The following is a 21,033-nucleotide window of genomic DNA, read 5'->3' as shown; positions in this document are numbered from 1 at the left end:
TACAAGTAATTTTTCATACCTTTAATTAGTCTCTAAAACATGAGTTTTCATGGCTATGAAATATTTCCATATCCTTACCAGCATTTATTTAACCATTCCCCAATTGTTTCCAATGTTCCATAATTACAAATAACACCGTGATAAAATTTAAACAGATTCTAGGTGTGCTGTGATATAATCATATTAGCATTTTAGAAAAATCTCCCTGGCAACTCTAGGGAAGCACATTCAAAGAAAATGGGAGCAGCAAGACCAGAGGTACTGGTTGAAACATTCCAGGCCAGAGATGATGAAACCTAAATCCCACTGTTGGCACTGGAGGTGATGGAGATGAAGAATAAGAATTAGAAAAACCAGTCTCCTGAGTGGCTTCTCCATCTCCACTTACAACCTCTTGTCATCAGTTTAGAGCTCACATGTTCTTTAATTGTCACCTTGTTAGTCTTGGCTTCCATACTTAATCGTCAGTCCCTTCAGGGAGAAGCCTATCTTGTCCTCCAAAGTCCCCTAAGATCTAGTACAGGTCTAGACAGATACTACTGGAGTGAAATATCCTTCTTCCTTCGATAGAAATAATTCTGGAAATGTAGTTATGCTTCTCAAACCAGCCTTTAGATATGGAAATTATTAAAAAAAAAAGAAAGAAAGAAAGAAAGTCCACCAACGAGGGTACTTACGTTTGAGTCATCCAGGGAACCTGGTAAGGCAGGCAGAACTGGTCATTTGAGCAGGAAAGGACTTGATCATTGGACACAAGATAGGTCAATCATCTCTGCTCTGCCAATAAGCCATGATCTAGAGGATGTCGTGGGAGTCAGCAATACAAATTTGGAGAGAGATATTCTGGGTACCATGCAGACTGAGGGTGGTGAGAATGAGCCAGGGCCAAAGCAGCCTTCCTAGAGCCTCCCTTCAGGGTGTCCTGGGAGGGAAAGGGAGGCAAGTGTGAGCTTCGGACAAGTACATAAAACCCAGATGAGAGGGAGAAAAGGTTTCCTCCCCCAGGGAGGCCACGAGCTAAAGGGATTTGCCAGGCAGGAGGGTGGAGTAGCAGTAAAGTAAAAATTCAGCAGGGTCCAGAGCAGCCCCCAGAACAGCAATTATTTCCTGAGCAGCATCTGTACAGCCAGACCCTGTGCAGGGTGCTGGAGACACAGTGGTGAACGATACAGGGAGGATCTCTGCCCTCGTGCCGTTTACAATCTACCAGGGGCAGGCTAACGTGTATCAAGGAGACTGGCTCCCGGGCACCTCCCCAGAAATGATCTCATGTCATCCTCTCACAACCATTCTATGAAACAGGTACTATGAGGCTTCCCATTTCACAGGTGTGCAAATCGAGGCTCAGAGAAGTTGTTAACCAGCCAGACATCACAGTTGGTGAGTGATAGGATCAGAACTTGAAGATATGGCTAACTCCAGAGTTCTCCCCTGCTTTCAGCTAGAGCAATGGATCTCAAACAAAGGCGAGGTCTCTCCCAAAGGATCTTTAGCAATATTTTGGGTTGTCAAAACTGGGATAGATGAGCTACAGGTGTCTAGTGGGGAGAGACCAGGGGTGCTGTCAAACATTCTTCAATGTACAAGACCGGCCCTCAAAACAAAGCATTGCCAGACCCATGGCATCAGTAGTGCCAGTGTGGCTGAGTCCTGGGTTGGCATTTGGGTCATGAAGACCAAGAGCAAGGACTCAATCCCCCCTCCCAAAACCCTCAGGATTTATCTGAATGCACGGCCAGTCTGACAGATGAAGCCAGCTCCAGGCCCCACGCGTGAGTGGCTGTGGTGGCCAGAAGACCAGCCTTAAGACACAAGGAGGGCATCATGGGAAAAATGCCCTGGGTCCCAGATAAATGATGCCTGCAGGAGGAACAGGAGGTGAGGTGGGAGCTCCCAGAGCAGCTGTCCCTCCTCCCACCACTCCCCCCAGATGTTTGTCCTCAGCGGCATATTCATCAGCTCCTTGAAGGATACAAAAACACAAACAGCGCTTGGAGCATTTGCTCTCCCTGGACAACACTGAGCTAATATTTGTTTTAGCAAATGGCTGAGCTGTTCATCTTCTCTGGCAAAGGGGATTTGTTTTCCTCTTGGGAAATCTCTGAGATTCTAAGTCAGAGAGGCCTACATCTGGAAGAACCAGCATCTCCTTTATGGCCTGAGTAACAGGAAAGTGTGCTGTATGGTGAAGAGGAAGGAACAGAACCAAGTGGAGGCAATCCTGGCTGTGGTCCTAATTGTGTGCCAGGTTTTATATGCATGGCCTCATTCACAAGAGCCCTGAGAAGAATGAGATTGATTTGGGAGGGCAGGGTCCCATTTCACAGAGAAGAAAATTTCAACACTGAGAGGTTAGGTAACTTGTCAAAGGCTACACAGCCTGTGAGGGACATGGATGGAATCTGAAGCCCATGTGCAGTTGACCCAAGGCCCCTACATATGCAGGTCAATGCTGCACCAGCCACAGAGACTTGTCAGCAGAGAGGACCTCATTTACATCTCTGATGGGACAAAGCAGAGTCATGCAGGGAGCAGAGATTGAGGCGCCAGTCAGCAGAAATCTCTATAGACTCTGATCCTGCCAGGAATATTTGTTCCAAATTCAGAAGCCCAATTCGAACTGGTCTAAATAATATAAGAATTTATCCACTCAGGACTTGGAAGCTCTTGAGGAAAGACAGACTTCAGAGCTGGTTGGATTCAATGGCTAAACAATATCATCAGGGATCTGGTACTCTCTTTTCTCCTCTCTGCCTTCTTTCGAGTCATCTTCTCTCATGGTGGCAAAATGGCTGCAGAAGTTCCAGATATATCTTCTGTATTCCACCATCTGGAGAGAGGAGGGTTAGCTTTCAATGGATCTCTCAGGCCAGTAAGGAACCTTCTTTCCCGTAATCACCTGGGAAAATTCTCCTTACATCCCGTTGGTGGTGGTGAAGTCACTAAGTCATGTCTGACTGTTGCGACCCCATGGACTGCAGCCCGCCAGGCTCCTTTGTCCATGGGATTTCCCAGGCAAGAACACTGGAGTGGGTAGCCATTCCCTTCTCCAGGGCATCTTCCCAACCCAGGGATCAAACTCAAGTCTACTGTATTACAGGTGGTCTCCTGCATTGCAGACAGATTCTTTACTGACAGTTGACCCAATTCGGGTCACATACCCATCCCAGAGCCAATCTATTTGGCCAGGGGAAGGCCTTGCGCTGACTGACTGGGTTAACTGAACAAGACACTGTAGCAAGGTGGGTGAGATTAGGAACTCAACTGAGTAAAAGGAAATCAGAATAAACTCTTGGAACTAGAGTTGGGTTGATGCTCTAAAAAACAACGCGGTCACTGCATGTAGCCATTTCACTCGTGCATGAGCGATGGAGGACGTTTGTGGGAGGGAACCACCAGGTCCAGGGTGCCAAGCAGACCAGGTTCTGTTTGGAGTCAGACTGGGGTTGGGAGGTTAGAGACCGTGGCTCAGACCTGAAACCTGCTTGACAGGTCAGTCAGTGCAGCTGCGGGTAGTGAGAGGCAGAGTAAGGACTACGAAATGCAGGTGCCTTCAGATACGCAGCCAGCTCCAGGATGGTCCCTCTCTCCATGGGATGGGGGCAGAACCCCTCTAAGATCAGCCTATGGAGTGGCCCAGCCGAGAGAGACTGAGGGTCTGGATGCAGTGGTGAGTCTTTATGAAAAGGCAGAAGACCTTTTAGGAATGAATGATTGCTACACCCAGAATATCTATTTCTATAAACCCATCAGCTCCATGAGAGCAAGGACTGAGTTTTTCATCTCTGTCCCTAGGACCCAGTATGCTTTCGTGCTTAGTCGCTTCAGTCATGTCTGACACTTTGTGACCCTATGGACCATAGCCTGCCAGGCTCCTCTGTCTATGGGATTCTCCAGGCAAGAATACTGGAGTGGATTGTGATACCCTCCTCCAGGGAGAACCCACTAGATAGCTTGGCATATTGTAGGCACACTTCCGAAGTGTTGAATTAATTAGCATAGCCAAGAAGGTAAACCTATAGAAAGGTCCATGGAAGGAAATAGTAAGGCAGTCACGTCGCGCTCAAGAGAGAGAAATGACACACACTTGAAAAATGGCCTCTACGTGTGTATATATGTGTGTGTGTGTGTGTGTGTGTATCCCTCTCCTGCCCCACCTCTCCCTATCTCTCCCACCCAGGTGTTCTTCCATCTCCCAAGACCACAACAAATTTCAAGAGACTAGAATACAAATAAATCTGAGCTGAGAATCACCCTCAGATCAGATCAGGAGCATCTCATTGCCTTTCTCCAGGTAACCCACTCAAAAAAGTGGCAGCCAGGAGATAATCCCCAAACCAACAAATGACCACCTCAGAGCTGATGCCCCAGGGATGAAGGAAGCCTGTCTTCTGCCAGCTTCTGAGCAGCTCAGACCCAGGGCTTAACTGTAAGGGCTCCTCTGGAGGTGCAGGTTCCATCCTGGAGTGAGTAGAAGCAGGGAGGATGGGGGAGAATGAAGCCAGCCAACCAAGCCAAAGTCCTGTCAGATGTCACGGGGCTGCCCACTCCTCAGCATCTCCCAAATGACTAAGAAACAAGGACTAAAGCCATGACCTTAAGAAAGTCCCTGAAAGAGAGACAGGGACAAGACAAAGACACAGAGACAGAGAGACAGAGTGAGAAGAATAGAGAGAACCAGGGTCGTGTGCATAGAGACAGAGGAGGTCTGTCTTCTTGCAGCAGGGGCAAGGGGCAGATAAAGCATAAGAGCCTCTGAGATGTGGGGACAGAGACAGGGTCGTGATAGGAACTGAGATGTAGGAGAGGAAGGGAGGGCACAGATGGAGAGGGGAGAAGGGGCGAGACAAGACTCAGGGTCAGAAACAGGGGGAAGTCCACACAGATGAAGGTCAAAGACCATGGGAATAAAAGACAGTGATGGGAGGGGAGGGAAATATTCTGAAAGAAGGGTGAGCTTGGATCAGATTATCCACACTTGTCTATTCAGGCTTCAAGTTCTTTTTTCTCTGACTTCAAAGGAGGGGGAAAAAAGACTGAAGAAAAGGGTAGAGAGACAGGGAAGGGGAAGGTTGAGAAACTGAGGTGCTATAAGGAGAAATGAGGGCATGAGAAGAGAGGGGATGTCAGCCCATAAACTCAGCTCAGGGAAATGTCAAGGGGAGGAGGGAGAAGCTTGGCATGTTTGTCTTGGGGTCCCTGGACCTCCCTGATCTGCAATAAACACATCTTAGCAGTGCCAAAGGACAGGCTCCTCCTTCAAGGAGTCTGGGGCTCAGGTTCTCACATTGCAGGAGTGGTGATGGGGTATGGGGTTCCCCCACAGGTGAATTTAGGGATCTGACATCTCCGGAGGGTGTTTGTGAGCACCCTTGCTTGCTCTCCCTAGGGAGGTGGTTCATGGTGGTTGGCTTCATTTCCTGACTTTCTTCTGCAACTGACTTTCTGATTCTGTCTAGCACTTATTATTTTTAAATGAAAGTGTATTAAAATTACTTTTATTTTGAGAATTATCTGAGAATTTCACAGCCCCTCTGGAGAACATCAGTGGTATCCTAGGGGAGCTGTGAACAGAACTGGGAACCCTTCTGAGGCAGACGTGTGCCATCTGCCAGCTCCAGTGCTGACGCCAGCAGTCAGTGGTGTAGGCCCCTGGGCGGGGGTGGGGGTGAGAAGGGACCCTGAGTGACAACAAGCTTTCACCCAGAGGCGAGAGCCAGTATGTGGCTGGCCTGATGGGAGGGCCAGGTTTGGGCTCAGCCTGTCACTATAGCGGCTTTATATGTGGCCAAGGTCCTTTGTCAGGCAGAGTCCACTCTCTAAGGTCGAGTCATGAGGCCGCAAAGATTCCTACAGGAGTGCTGTCCTGGCTCAGCCTTCATCACCTGCCCATTATCCAACATAGCTAAAGTCCCATCAAAGCTGGTAGGCAAGCCTGCATCTCATCAGGCTCACATCAGCAGCCTCAAACCTTCCAGAGAGCTGCTCCTCCAAGCCCCTGCCTCTCCTTTTGCCACTCATCTCCCAGAAATTCTCTAGTTTTATAAAAATCAAATCTGCCCAATGACAGGCACTGTCATTCACAGAAGTTCCAAGAAGGAGCACTCCTGTCTCTGGCAGCCCAGAGTGCCTTGTCATGGCAGACATCCTCCTTGGGGGTCTGGCTAAAAACAATCAGGTTCAAGGACAGATCAGCTTAGCATGTGAGACTGTTTCCTTTGATCCATCAGATCTGCTCCAATACAGGACAGCAATAATGCATATGGAACCATCTCTAAGTCTGTACTGGATGGTAACACCTCAGTCCATCCTCTGACAACTCTGGTGACAAATATTAGTCTATTGTCTCTCTTTTACAGATTAGAGCATAGAGGCTCGAGAAGATGTGTAAATTGTACATGTAACAAGATAAGTTGGACCACCATTCACCCTGGAGGAGGGAGGGCTGTAAGTCGGGTCTGTCCATCAAGCATCAAATGGGTGCTTAACCAGATGGACTCTGAGGTTTCACTCAGCCCCAGCTTCTGTGAATCTAAGGTTGTAAGTATCCCATGTGTGTGTGCTCAGTCACATGAGACTCTTTGTGACCCCATGGGTTGAAGCCCGCCAGGTTCTTCTGTCCATGGAATTTTCCAGGCAAGAATAATGGAATGGGTTGCCATTTCTTCCTTCAGGGGATGTTCCTGACCCAGGGATTGAACCCTCATCTCCGGTGTTTCCTGCATTGGCAGGTGGATTCTTTACCACTACACCACCAGGGAAGCCCTATGAAATTATCACCAGGGAAGCCCTATGAAAGTATCACAGGCAAAGAGAAGGATGGACAGAGAGTGGGTCAGGTGTTCTTCTCAGAAGGAGAAGCATCTTTGTACAGAAACACACCTCCACGGGTGCTGGGTTTTGAAAACAAGACCATCTGTGCATAGCCTGGAAGATCCGGACCTGGATAAAGAGTCAGGTGACTGGCTCTGTGTGAACTACAGGGGAAATGGGGCCTGGGGGTTGGAGCCAGAGAGATAAGAAAGGAAGGCGACAGAGCCTGGAGCCCAACGAGACAAGGATACCAGAGCAGTTACTTATTATTCAGGAACAGCCCAGGGCTTCTGTGCCCAGAGATTCCTAATATCCATGTTATGTCCTTTACTGTGTGAATCTGAGAAAGAAACTTCCCCAATGTCCCAGCACTTTCCTGAGTTGTACCTCATGCATGCCTTGATGCTGTGGCACTCTCAGGGAGTGAAGGAGTTGGGGGGTTCCCCGTGAGGTGATGTGATCCCCAGAGAGGTAATTCAGCTGAGAGAAGGGACAGAATATTCAGGATGATCAAGAACTCAGCAGAGGCTGGGGCTTAGCACCTGCACCCAAGAATCCTTGAGGTGTTCAGAGAGATGCTGGAATGCACCTCTGGTCTCAAAATGGTAGCCCAGGCTGCTGCCCACCCCACCCCCAAATCCACAGAAATCATGTAGATGGTATAAAAACAGACATGCTGTGTGTATGGGGGTAGAGAGTCTATGGGAACCCTCAGTGCTTTCTGCCCAATTTTGTGAACCTAAAACTGCTCTGAAACATAAATTCCAATTGAGACGTTTAAAAGAAGAATAAATACAACATAAAAATAAGCATGTGCATACATAGCCTGTAATGCAGGAGCCTCAGGAGACACAGGTTCGATCCCTGGATCAGGAAGTTTCCCTGAAGGAGGGCATGGCAACCCACTTCAATGTTCTTGCCTGGAGAATCCCCATGGACAGAGGAGCCTGGCAGGCTTTGGTCCATAGCATCGCAAAGAGTCAGATGTGACTGAAGCAACTTAACACACTTGTACGCACTATGTTGTACATAGCCACATTTGAAAACTGGGGAGGGACTTGTTAGAAACCTGGAAACTGAGAAGACTTTATACAAGAAGGAAAGATGTAGAAGGGATCTTCATTTCCAAGGTGAAGAGGGAACTGCCAGCTTCTGGTAAATAGGAAGGAACACGGAGGAGAAATTGTAACACAAGAGGAAAACGGTTGGCAACAGCGGAGGCAGGACAGGGAACTCCATGCTCCCAATGCAGGGGGCCTGGGTTCTATCCCTGGTTAGGCAACTAGATTCCACATGCTACAGCTAAAATTTGCAGCTACACATGCTGCAAATAAGACCCAGCACAGTCAAATACATTGAAAAAAAAAAAAAAACTTCTTAATAAATTTAAAAAGAGAGCAATAGGACATGGACTGTCTCTAGTTGGTGCAGTGAATGTGGGGACTTGGGGGCAGAGAGTAGTGCTCAGGGAAGCTGGCTATAACTTAGAAGGATGGGGACCACTCACCTCCAAAGCACCATTCACTGAGGTACCCTGTCCAGGGGCATGACCCATCCCACCATCCTCAGTGCTCATAAGAAAGAGCCAACTTCCTACTAAACCCCATGTGAGGTGCACAACAGTCTAAGAGGAGATCTCAACTCTGAAGACGGGTGCAGAGTCGAGAATCACCATACATGAGAAGGGACTTGAACCAATTTTAATTCACTCTTGAACCAATTTTAATTCAGCCCAAGGATGAAAGAATCTTGGGCTAAGGATTCTCAGGAACTTCTAAGAAGCAGCTATGGCTTCTAGAACCACCCTTCACTGCCCTTGGCAGAAGCAGACCCTAGGCTGGAAGTCCTTCAGACTATTGAGATGGGTGTTCTGGGTGATGCAGGGAGGAATGGATGGGGAAGTGGGAGGAAGTAATGAAATCAGCACTGGATGATGGGGGTCCAGAGAGCCAGGCTTGGTTCTCCGGACACTTCATACCCACATGTCCCAGAATCTCTTCTCAGCTCTGGCAGAGCTCCCTTAAATGAATCCTTCTCATTTTCAGAATGTTCTTGAGATAACGTTAGCATCTTCAGGTGCCTTCAAATGTGAAATGAAATGCTGGAGGTGAGTAGACCACAGCAGGGGAGATAATGGATCACTTTCTAAATATCAGTTTCTATTAGCTGCAAGCTGAGGTCTATATTGCAAATGGGGCTTGTGCTTGAGGAGAGAGCAACAATGTGGTTCAAGTTCAGCCGCTGACTGAGGATTGCAAACAACCACCAGCCACTCTTGGAGCGAGGCATCAGCTTCACCGCCTGAGGTTGGCTTCACTGGCCAGCCGGCCCATCGGCACTGTTCTGCCTCAGCAGCTTCCAACTCAAGAACCATGGCATATTGCAAAGGACTGTTGAACTTGTATACATTCCAGGCATTGTCTGCAACCTCGATAAATTGTATGCTTATGTGTCAATGCACAATCATGTCTCTAGCAGATACAGATGGTTCCAAGTTCCTGAATTCAAGGCAGCTTTTCTTAACATTAAGTGTTTGTTCAATCAAGAATTACTACAAGGACTTCTCTGGCGGTCTAGTGGTTAAAGACACCACGCTTCCACTGCAGGGTTCAATCCTGATTGGGAAATTAAGATCCCGCATGCCACACAATGCAGCGAAAAAATAGGAAAAAACAAAATTACTGCAAATATTGCTGTTAACATGTGAGTCCATAACATTTTTTAACAAAACAAAGGAGTCCCTGTATCCCAAAAGATGGCATCCAGGGCTCTCCCCAAGAGGTGCCCCTGTGCCCAAGAGCAATTTGTTTTGGAGGAAACAAGAGGAATTAGATAGTCTTGGGGATTAGATATGCTTGGCTATGAACAGACATGAGAGGTAGGCTGCGTATAATGGGCAGGGAGAATAGGCGAGGCATAACTTAGACATTGCACAAGGGTGTATAGTGGTTGGGCCTGGTGGACGGGTGGGTAGGAGCAGCTCTGGGTCAGAGTGAACATGGGTAGGTGTGAATGGGTGTGGGTGCGTGTGAGTGTATATAAATGAATATGAATAGGCTTGAGTGGGCAGAGACAATGATGCTCCCCCAGTCGTCCAGCAACCCCTCACACCTCCCAGCCACTTCTTGCGGTGAGGCAGGACCCTCGTGACTACTCCATAGACTATGGGCGGAAGCGACTTGTGCCCTTTCTGGGCAAAAGCATGGAAGAGCCAATTTGTGACCCTCTAGGTGAAAATCCCATGGGCGGAGGAGCCTGGTAGTCTGCAATCCATGGGGTCGCTAAGAGTCATACACGACTCAGAGACTTCACTTTCACTTTTCACTTTCACGCTTTGGAGAAGGAAATGGCAACCCACTCCAGTGTTCTTGCCTGCAGAATCCCAGGGACGGGGGAGCCTGGTGGGCTGCCGTCTATGGGGTCACACAGAGTCGGACACGACTGAAGCAACTTAGCAGCAGCAGCAGGTGTCTCTTCGGGTGCTTCAGTGACCACAGCTTCATCACTTTGTGTCCCTGAGGGACCGTGTGTTTTCAGCCCTGCCCCCTGCTTACCAAAGCTGGATATGTTGCATCAATAAGAAATAAGCTGTAGTTGTATTAAATGACTGAGATTTCAGAGTTAATTTTCCTGCAACATGACCTAACCTGTCCTGGCTAATGCAGTGGTTAGGGGAGGATGGGTGCCTGAGTGGGGAGAACATGCCGTGATACATGAGTACAGGGAAGATTTCATTCATTCAATCCATCTATCCAACAGGCTTTTATGAGGAAGTTACTAGGGATTCATCGGGCATTCATGGTAACTCCGTGGTAAAGAATCTGCCTGCCAATCCACCTGCCAAGGCAGGAGACACAGGTTCGACATCTGAGTCAGGAAGATCCCTTGAAGAAGGAAATGGCAGCCCACTCTAGTATTCCTGTCTGGAGAATTCTATGGACAGAGGAGCCGGCCGGGCTATAGTCCATGGGGTCGCAAAAGAGTTGGACATGACTGAGTGACTAAACAACTAGGGGTTCATTAGTGAACAAAATGATCAAAATACTGGTCTTAGGAGGAGTTTCCATTCTAGTAGAGGAAGAGAAAACAATAAACAAAATTAAATAAATAGTATACTGGAAGAGGATCCATGGAATGGGGTGAAAAAAATAAGGTATCTGAACTGTAACCTTGACTAACAATAGCCGTATGGTTAGACTGCCCTTAACAGAAAATGGGCAGGAGGGGCTCCAGGAACCAAGGCTGGGCAAAGGTCATGACCTCTCTCCTGGCCTGGCCTAGAGATCCTTTTTCCCTGAATGAAACCCTGAGAGAAAGGATGAGGGAGGCTTCAAGGCCCTCAGTGCATGCTACAGCTCTGACTTTCGAGAACAAGTCCATTTCATGGACAAATGAGGGGGCCATTCAGGCCACATAGAGTATTAACTGAGTGGAAGGAGGGAGGTTTTCTGTCCAAATGTGTCTGATGTGAATTTGTCTCGTACTTGAGACAGCAAGGTGGGCAATGAAAGTGTGCTGACTTTGAACTGTGCCATATTTTATCTGTTTACTTTCTTCCCATTCCTGAGCTTGGGTCTCAAAGTCTCCAGATTTTAATACCTGGAAAGGGGAGAGAAGCGTGTTAGTTGCTCAGTCGTATCCGACTCTTTGCGACCCCATGGACTGTAGCCCACCAGGCTCCTCTGTCCATGGGATTTTCCAGGCAAGAATACTGGAGTGGGTTGCCATTCCCTTCTCCAGGGAATCTTCCCAACCCAGGGATCAAAGCCCGGTCTCCCTAATTGTGGGCAGATGCTTTACCGCCTGAGCCACCAAGGAAGTGGGATGGGGAAGTGGTGTGAATCTGTTATTGCTTCCGTTTTCTGCAGCCTAAGAGCATAGACTGGCATTCACTGTTTCCAAACTTTCCTTTATTCTCTCCAGGATAAAGATCTCCCAATTTGGAAATTATAAGCAGCATCCCCTCTCCTCCCCCCCTCACCTCCTAGAACTATACACAATAAATAAGAAGAGAGTTGCTGAACCTGGCTTAGTGGGAGAGCAGGAAGGTGTTTGCAGAAGGATTTTTGAAACCACGTGTTGCCGACAGCACCAGACAGACTGTCTCAGACCCCTGGGAGGAAGATGCAGCCCAAGGCCATCACTTGAAATTAAGTACAGTTCATTAAAACACAATATTTAGGTATAATAATTCTGGAGGAGCAGCTTTGAATAATTGAAGGTGCATTTAATTTACTGTATTGCTCTGTTGTGAATACTAAGAGCGAGACAATAGCAATTTTTAAAGTTGAGTAAATAATGATTAATAAATTTTCAACATGGAAGTTCCTTGCTACTAGACTTAATTCTCCATACACAGGACTTAGCTCATGCACCCAGATGTTTGGTGACTACGTGTATTTTAAGTTCCTCCATGCACCCCATGGTTTCATACGCCTCCTGTGCATCAGTTTCCAGCCACGAACCACAGACTCTGATCCCTACCTTCCTTTCAAGATAGATTCTGTAAGCTCATAGAATCCATATTTATTTCCAGTTAACTTTTTAAGTATCAAATTCATAGTAAAAATATTGATAATTTTGTCAATAGTATCAAACTATACAGATCCTTCTTTTCTGTTTCATTCTATTTTTACTCCCATGTGTTTCTGATCCACAACGTGGAGTGGGGACCACTCAACCAGGAGCTCAGGTGCAGCTCTGAGAAGGGGCAGGGGTATGCAGCATGCTTGTCTTGTTCCTGACTTATTAGGAATCTCAGAAACATTTATTGTCTTACTTTGTAGGTCTCTTGTAAATATCCTTTTTCTAATAAAGCAAGTTTTCTACTGTATCTAGTTTGAAGAGATTATTTTTAATAGGGAATGAAGTCGTTTTTTACTTTTTTTTCTGGATTGGAGTGTGGGGCTTCCCTGATAGCTCAGTTGGTAAAGAATCCGCCTGTGATGCGGGAGACCTGGGTTTGATCCCTGGGTTGGGAAGATCCCCTGGAGAAGGGAAAGGCTACCCACTCCAGTATTCTGGCCTGGAGAATTCCATGGACTGTATAGTCCACGGGGTCTCAAAGACTTGGACACGGCTGAGTGACTTTCAATTCAATTCAATTCAATAGCTGATTAACAATGTTGGGATGGTTTCAGGTGGACAGCAGAGAGACTCAACCATACACAAACATGTATCCATTCTCCCCCAAACTTCCCTCCCTTCTAGGCTGCCGCCTAACATTGAGCAGAGTTCCCTGTGCTACACAGTAAGTAGGTCCTTGTTGGTTATCCATTTTAAATATAGCAGTGTGTACTTGTAGATCCCGAACTCAGGAATGGAATCTTATTTTGTATTTGTGCTTCATCTAGCTTCTTGGACTAAAAGATTAATTTGACTTTAAGCTCTTTTATTTTTATAAAAGCCATATATATGGTTACACATTTTCCTCAGAACACTTTTTTTTTCCATAACTCACAAATTTTGTTACACAATATTATTTTTCTCAATATATAATGAGATTTTAATTTCCATTCTGATTTCTTCTTTAACCTGAGTAATTCAAAATGCACATGTGGTTTTCTAAAGCTTTTATATATATATATGATTGCTTGATTATCTTTTTAATTCTACTGCATTTTGCATATGGAAATGGCCTGTTTAAATCAGCCTGTATGAAAAATGGCTTGCTTCTGCCTTTCAGAGTTTATTGACATTTCCATTGTGGTCCTACTTGGATTGATTTTTAATCTAAATTAGAATCACAAGTGATATAATTGAAAAGAAAACTATATTGTGTTAAGCACAAAACTAACAAAATCAAAACTTTCACTTTCTGCTCACGTTTCCTGTTTTCTTAATTTTTTTATCTATTTTCTATGTCAACTTATGACTAAAGTATGTGATTTTGTCCATTTTTTCCTAGCATTCATATTTCAGTTTTATATATGATTGTGGCTTTGTATATTTCTCCTTGTGTTTCTATCTTGTTTTGCTTTAATATTTCAAATCTATGTTGTTGTCATGGAATAGTTCATACTTGTGATCATACTTTGATGTATTATTCCTTTTATCTATAAATAGTGCTTTAACTTGCCCCTTATAAAGCTTTTTACCTTAAATTCCATTCTTCCTGATATTAATATCACTATTCCAGATTTATTTGCTAATATTTTTGTCTATTTTCAACATTCCTTCATCACTTTGTTAAGAATTTCTCATGCAAATAATATATATCTGGATTTTATTTCTTTTACTCATTCTGTGAATCTCTGTCTCTTAATAAGACAATTTAACACATTGTTGTGGTTACTTAGACTTACTCATGTCAAATAATTTTGTGTTTTCCACACTTTCTTCTTGTTCTTATTTTTTCCTTTCTTTGGTTGAACTGACAAAATCTGCTTCGTTTCACTTTTCTTCCAGGTTTAGAATTTACATATTTTATTTATTCTCTCACTGGTATTCTCAGCTTTTCCTCACAAGTATTTAACTTACATTTTTAAAACGATAACAATAATAAAGGGAATGAGAGGAGACTTTGGGAGGTGATTGATATGTTTATGGCCTGAATACTAGTGATGATTTCACGGGTGTATTCCTCGTCCACAGACTCATTGAGTTGTGTGTATTAAATGTGTACAAATATGGCAGCTTTTACACATCAACCATACCTCAGTAGAGTTTTTTTTTTAAACTTACATTTTTCTAATACTAGTCATTAGCATTGTGTAAAAGAAGAAAACAGGGAAAACTATCCTTGACCTTGGTCTTGGCAATGATTTCATGCATAAGATACCAAAACTACAGGCAACAAAACTAAAATAAACAAGCTAAAAGCTAAAATAAACAAACTCCAGGGCTTCTGCACAGCAAAGGAAACAATCAATAAATTGAAAAGGCAACCTACAGAATGGGAGAAATATTTGTAAATTATATACTCAATGGGCTTCCGTGGTAGCTCAGACAGTAAAGAATCCACCTGCATTGTGAGAGACCTGGGTTCCATCCCTGGGTCGGGAAGATTCCCTGGAGGAGGTCATGGGAACCTACTCCAGTATTCTTGCCTGGAGAATCCCCATGGACAGAGGAGCCTGGTGGGTTATAGTGCTTGGGAGCGCAAAGAGTTGGACATGACAGAGCAACTAAGCACTGCACAGCATATATATCCAATAAGAGGTTAATATCCAAAATAAATACGAGCTCATACAACTCAATAGCAAAAAAAGAAAAAATCCAGTTTTATAATGAGCAGAGTGCTGCAGTAGATATTTTTTCCAAAGAAGACATGCAAATGGCCAATAAGTATATGAAAATGTGCTCAGCATCACTAATCATCAGGGAAATGCAAATCAATACCATGCGATATCACCTCACACCTGTTAGAATGGCTATTAACAAAAGGAAAAGAGACAGAAAGTGTTGATGAGGATGTAGAGAAAAGGGAACCTTTGCACACAGTTGGTAGAAACATAAATTGATGCAGCCACCATGGGAAACAGTACATCGGTTCCTCAAAAATTTTTAAATAGAACTACCATCTGATCTGGCAAACCTATTCCTGAGCAAATACCCTAAGGAAATGAAAACAGTATCTTGATACAATATCTACACACCCATGTTCAATGCAACATTATTCATAAATAGCCAAGATATGAAAATAATGTAAATGTTCTTTGGCAGATGAATGGATAAAGAAAAATGATCTCCTTGGACTGCAAGGAGATCAAATTAGTCAACCCTAAAAGAAATCAGTCCTGGATATTCAATGGAAAGACTGATGCTAAAGCTGAAACTAATACTTTGGCCACTTGATGTGAAGAAGTGACTCCTTGGAAAAGACTCTGATGCTGGGAAAGATTGAAGGCAGCAGAAGAAGGGGACGACAGAGGATGAGATAGTTGGATGGCATCAATGACTCGATGAACATGAGTTTGAGTAAGTTCCGGGAGTTGGTGATGGACAGGGAACCTGGTGTGCTACAGTCCATGGGGTTGCAATGAGTCGGACACAACTGAGCAACTGAATGAACTGAACTGATAGACACACACACACACACACACACACACACACACACACTGTGGAATATTACTCAGCCGTTAAAGAGAAAGAAAATCTTGCTTTCCGCAACAACATAAATGGAACTTAAGGGCATTCTAAGTGAAATAAGCCAGACAGGGAAAGACAAACACTGTATGGTTTTACTTATATGTGGAATTTTTTTAAAAGCCAATTTTATGGAAAGTGAGAGTAGAATAGTGGTTGTAGGGACTGGAGGAGGGGAAAAATGAGATGTTGATCAAAGGGTACAAACTTTCAGTTTTTAGAGTAAGTTCAGAGTAGCTAACGTACAGCATGGTGACTATAGTTAATAACATGGTATTCTATACTTGAAAGTTGCTGAGAATAAACTTTCAGCATTTTCAGGACTTTCCTGGTGATCCAATGGTTAGGAATCTGCCTTCCAGGGGACACAGGTTCACTCCCTAGTCGGGGAACTAAAATCCCACATGCCACAGGGAAGTTCCTACATGCCGTAACTAAGACCCGGCACAGCCAAACGAATTTTTTGTTTTTAAATCTTAGGCATTCTCAACACAAACACTAAAAGAGTTAAATTAACTATATCAGAAGCTAGGTTGCAGGTTGGGGCTACCCCATATTCATTGTCCACCATATTGAACTGGTTACCTAATTGATTTCTCAAGTTTCTTTATTCTCAGATTGCCAGAACATGTCAACAGAGGCTGTTATTTTGGGGGAGGATCATGAAGCATAGAACAGATAGCACTGTGGCATTCATGCATTTGTCTCTGTTAAGCGAACAGGAACGTTTTGGCGGCCAAATATTTTGACAAAAGCTTTGCAACTTCTTTCTTGTAATCTCCCTAAGGAATAGTTTCTCTTAATACCAGAGAGTCTGTGAATAGTGGCTGGCCTAAATATATGAATATTTTATGCATGCTAAGTTGCTTTAGTCATGTCTGACTCTGTGCGACCCTATGGACCAAGAGGAGCCCGCCAGCTCCTCTGTCCATGGGATTCTCCATGCAAAAATACTAGAGTGGGTTGCCATTTCCTTCTCCAAGGGACCTTCCTGACCCAGGGATCAAACTCACATCTCTTAAGTCTCCTGCATTGGCAGAAAAGTTCTTTACCTCTAGTGCCACCCAATATTATGAATCATATTTTCCTAATTCTTCTCATGCCCAATAACTTTTTACTGGATACACAATTTTGTCAATTTTGCCTGGTTGAGTGCTGGGTATTTGTATATTTCTGTAAATATTCTTGAGCTGTGTTCTAGGAGGCAGCTGTGCTCTAAGTTATTTGCAAACAAACATTTAATCCTTGCAGGTTTTGCTTCTCGGATTTGTCAGGCAGGACCAGAGCAGAGCTCACTCTTCCCTCCTGCTGGGGCTGGAGCCTTCCTTGGGTTCTACTCACCCCCTTGCGAATCTCACGGTTTCTAACCTGGCTGGTGGCAAGAGGCATTCTTCTCAGCCCTATGTGAGCACCAGGCACTGTTACTTCTGACCCTTTGGATGGTGCTTCCCTGATGCCAAGTAGTTTCCCCACATGCAGGCTCTGGTCAGTTCTCAACTGAGTACGTCAGTGGGACCCTGGAGACCTCCAGAGTTCTCTGTGCAGCTCTCTCCTCTCCACATCTCCCGGTCTCTCAGGACCAGCTTCCCAGCTCAGGAAATCTGTTGGGATCTTGGCTTCCCTCCCTGTGCTGAAGCCTGGAAACAATCAATATGTGTGTGCTGCTGTGTTCTTAGTCACTCAGTCATGTCTGAGTCTTTGCAACGCCATGGACTGTAGCCTGCCAGGCTCCTCTGTCCATGGGATTCTCCAGGCAAGAATACTGAAGTGGACTGCCGTTTCCTCCTCCAGGGGATCTTCCCAACCCACGGATCCAACCCGGGTTTCCCATATTGCAGGCAGATTCCTCACTATCTGAGCTACCTGGAATTAAAAGTGAGGAAAGATGGGAGGGCCTTGGGCGTCCCAGGTGGCGTTAGTGGTAAAAGAGTCTGCCTGCCAATGCAGGAGATGTAAGAGATGCCGATTCGATCCCTGGGTCTGGAAGATCCCCTGGAGGAGGGCATGCAACCCACTCCAGTATTCTCACCTGGAAAATCCCATGGACAGAGGAGCCTGGTGGACTACAGTCCATGGGGTCACAAAGAGTTGAACATGACTGAAGCAACTTAGCACACACACAGGGAGAATTCCAGATACCAGGACACAAGACAGATAGTCAGAGTCCTGATATTTAAAAAAAAAAAAAAAAAAAAGGCTTAATAAGGAGCTTAAACTTCATTCGGGAGGAAATGAGAAACCATCAAAGCAAACAAAAAGATGTGAGCAACAGTAGGCATCATCAAATCTACCTACTAATAATAGCATTAGCATTACCTACTAATAATGTTAGCTAATGTCATTGGGTGTTTATTATCAGTTAGAGCCTTTTCTACATCCTTCCCACATACCATTCTGTAAATTCACACAACAACCTTACCAAGTAGTTCCTGTTATCTTTATTTCACTTACAAGGAAAATGAGACACAGAGAGTTTAAGAAGTGTGCCATAAGCAATTCAGAACCCATGTCCCCCCACACACCATCACTCTGGCTGCAGTATACGGACTGCTTGGATCATAAACAGAAATAGGATCATCGGGGAGAAGGGATGATGCCTGAACCAAGGCAGTGGAATGCGATTGGAGAAAAGGAGATCTCTTAAGGAACGATAAGACTCAGTCCAATCAACAACTAACAATACAAGCTGCTTTTTGTAGGATGAGTGAGAAAAAGAATTGGCAATGAAGATTCTCAAGATGGTGCCATTCACTGATACAGGGAACATGGAGGATGAAAGGAGAAGGGGATTTCATTTGGGTGTTCCAAGTTTGCATTCCTGTGGCTGGGTTTACATTCTTGGGTCATGTAGAAGGTGGTGTCCGGGAGATAAACAGATCTGGAGCTCAGAAGAAGAATCCAGGTGGGACAGAATATCATCTATGTCTAGGCATTAGTAGCTGGCATGGGATAGGTCACCTCGCAGGAAGTGGTAGACAAGATAACTGGCTTGGTCTGAGATGCCTACTAGGGACAGGGCTATAGAATCAGGATTAGAGTTTGAGCCAGGAACATCATCTCTTCTTCTTTATTCCTAACCAAAGAAATGAACCATAAGAACAACTTCCATGGTGTACCTGGTGACAGCCCATCACACCCCCAGGCTGACTGTACACCACATCACACAAGAGGCAGCAAGGTGTGATGAAAAAAGTCAGATTTCAGGGGTTTCCAAGGTGGCTCAGCAGTTAAGACTCTGCCTTCAGATGGGGGGAGGGGATAGTTAGAGAGTTTGAGATGGACATGTACACACGCTATAGTTAACATGGATAGCCAACAAGGACCTACTATAGAGCACAGGAAACTCTGCTCAATGTTCTGTGACAGGCTGGATGGGAAGGGGGTTTGGAGGAGATAAGATACGTGTATGTGTACGGTTGAGTCCCTTCACTGTTCGCCTGAAGCTATCACAACACTGATAGTCAGCTATACCCCAATACAAAAATAAAAAGCTTAAAACAAAAAAAAAAGAATCTGCCTTCCAATGCAGGGGACACAGTTTCAATCCCTATTCAGGGAACTAAGCTCCCTCATGCCATAGGGTAACTGAGCCCACACACCACAGCTACTGAGCTCACAGGCCACAACAAAAGAGCCTGGGTGCTGCAACAAAGACACAGCGCAGCCTGAAAAAGGAGTCAGATTTCAGAGTCAGACAGACCCAACCTTGAATCATGGCTCCACCATCTATTAATTGTGTGACCTTAGATAGCTCATCTTATATCTCTAAGGCTCCATTTTCTTTTTTTTTTTAATGCAGATAACAATGCCTAATTCATAGAGTGGTCCTTCACTAATAGCTCAGTTGGTAAAGAATCCACCTGCAAAGCCAGAGACCCTGGTTCGATTCCTGGGTCAGGAAGATCCTCTAGAGAAGGGATAGGCTACCCACTCCTGATTCTTGGACCGCCTTTATGGCTCAGCTGGTGAAGAATCCGCGTGCAAAGTGGGAGACATGGGTTCAATCCCTGGGTTGGGAAGATCCCCTGGAGAAGGGAAAGGCTGCCCACTCCTGTATAGTCCATGGGGTGGCAGAGAGTCAGACATGACTGACCGACTTTCACTTTCAATACTTCAGCTCATAGAGTAGAAGTGAGGACTAAATGAACAAACGTATGGAAAGCACCAAGTAGAAATTGAGCAGACACTCAAAAAATTATAGATCAGCCATCTCTCCTCCAACCTCAGCAGCTTCCTTCTTCAGAGCACATTTGATGTCCTTTCAGTCTTAGAATATCTGCCAACTAGATCCTTCCCAGCTCCTTCATTTGTGCTGAAAGAAAACATGAAAGCTACCCACATGGCAAAGAAATCATCCTTAGAGAAGTAGTATATTTAGTGGGAAACGTTTTAATCAGACAGTTCTGAGTTCCAGTACAGACTCCGACATTTGCTAGCTACATGGTCCCAAGAAAATCATCTAACCAGTCTGAGCCTTAGTTTCCCCATCTGTAAATGGTGGTTATAACCTTACCTCACAGGACTGTTTGAAGGATTGAGTGAGATCCCAGATGCCAAAATACCCACCACAGGGTCTTACATACAGCATGTGTTCAATAACTGTTAGCGACTACCACGTGAACCAGCAATTCCACCCTGGCCATATACCCAAAAAAACAAAACGCAAATTCGAAAAGATAACATGCACTCAAATGATCATTGCAGTACTATTCACAATTGCCAAGATATGGAAGCAACCCAAGTGTCCATCCACAGATGAATGGATAAAGATGTGGTGTGTGTACACACACACACACACACACACACACACACACACACAGTGTGGAATACTACTCAGACATTAAAAAGAATGAAATCTGCAGTAACATGGATAGACTTGGAACATATTAAGCTAAGTGAAATGAGTCAGACAGAGAAAGATAAATACTGTATGATGTTACTTATGTGTGGAATCTAAAAAATACAACAAACTAGTGAATAGAACAAAAAGGAAGGAGACTCACAGATATAGAGAAAATGCTCGTAGTTACCAGTGGGGAGAGGGAGAGGGGAGGGCAAATCAGGGATAGAGAATTAAGAAGTGCAAACTATTAGGTATAAAATAAGCTACAAGGGTATATTGTACAACACAGG

General features: G+C 44.8%; 1 long non-coding RNA gene across 1 annotated transcript in view; it reads right to left on the bottom strand.

Moving 5' to 3' along the window:
* Nucleotides 1-21,033, bottom strand: part of LOC122446544 — a 52,854-nt gene that overhangs the window by 1,244 nt on the left and 30,577 nt on the right. The window contains exons 3-4 of the long non-coding RNA XR_006270902.1: nucleotides 4,353-4,461; nucleotides 678-2,830 (exon numbers count right to left, since the gene is read on the bottom strand). This is a non-coding gene — a long non-coding RNA (uncharacterized LOC122446544). The remainder of the gene's footprint in view (nucleotides 1-677; nucleotides 2,831-4,352; nucleotides 4,462-21,033) is intronic.

Source organism: Cervus canadensis, chromosome 1 (assembly GCF_019320065.1).
Source record: "Cervus canadensis isolate Bull #8, Minnesota chromosome 1, ASM1932006v1, whole genome shotgun sequence".
Lineage (NCBI taxonomy): Eukaryota > Metazoa > Chordata > Mammalia > Artiodactyla > Cervidae > Cervus > Cervus canadensis.
Note: the sequence above shows the minus strand (reverse complement) of the source record. Positions and strands in the feature narration are given on the sequence as shown.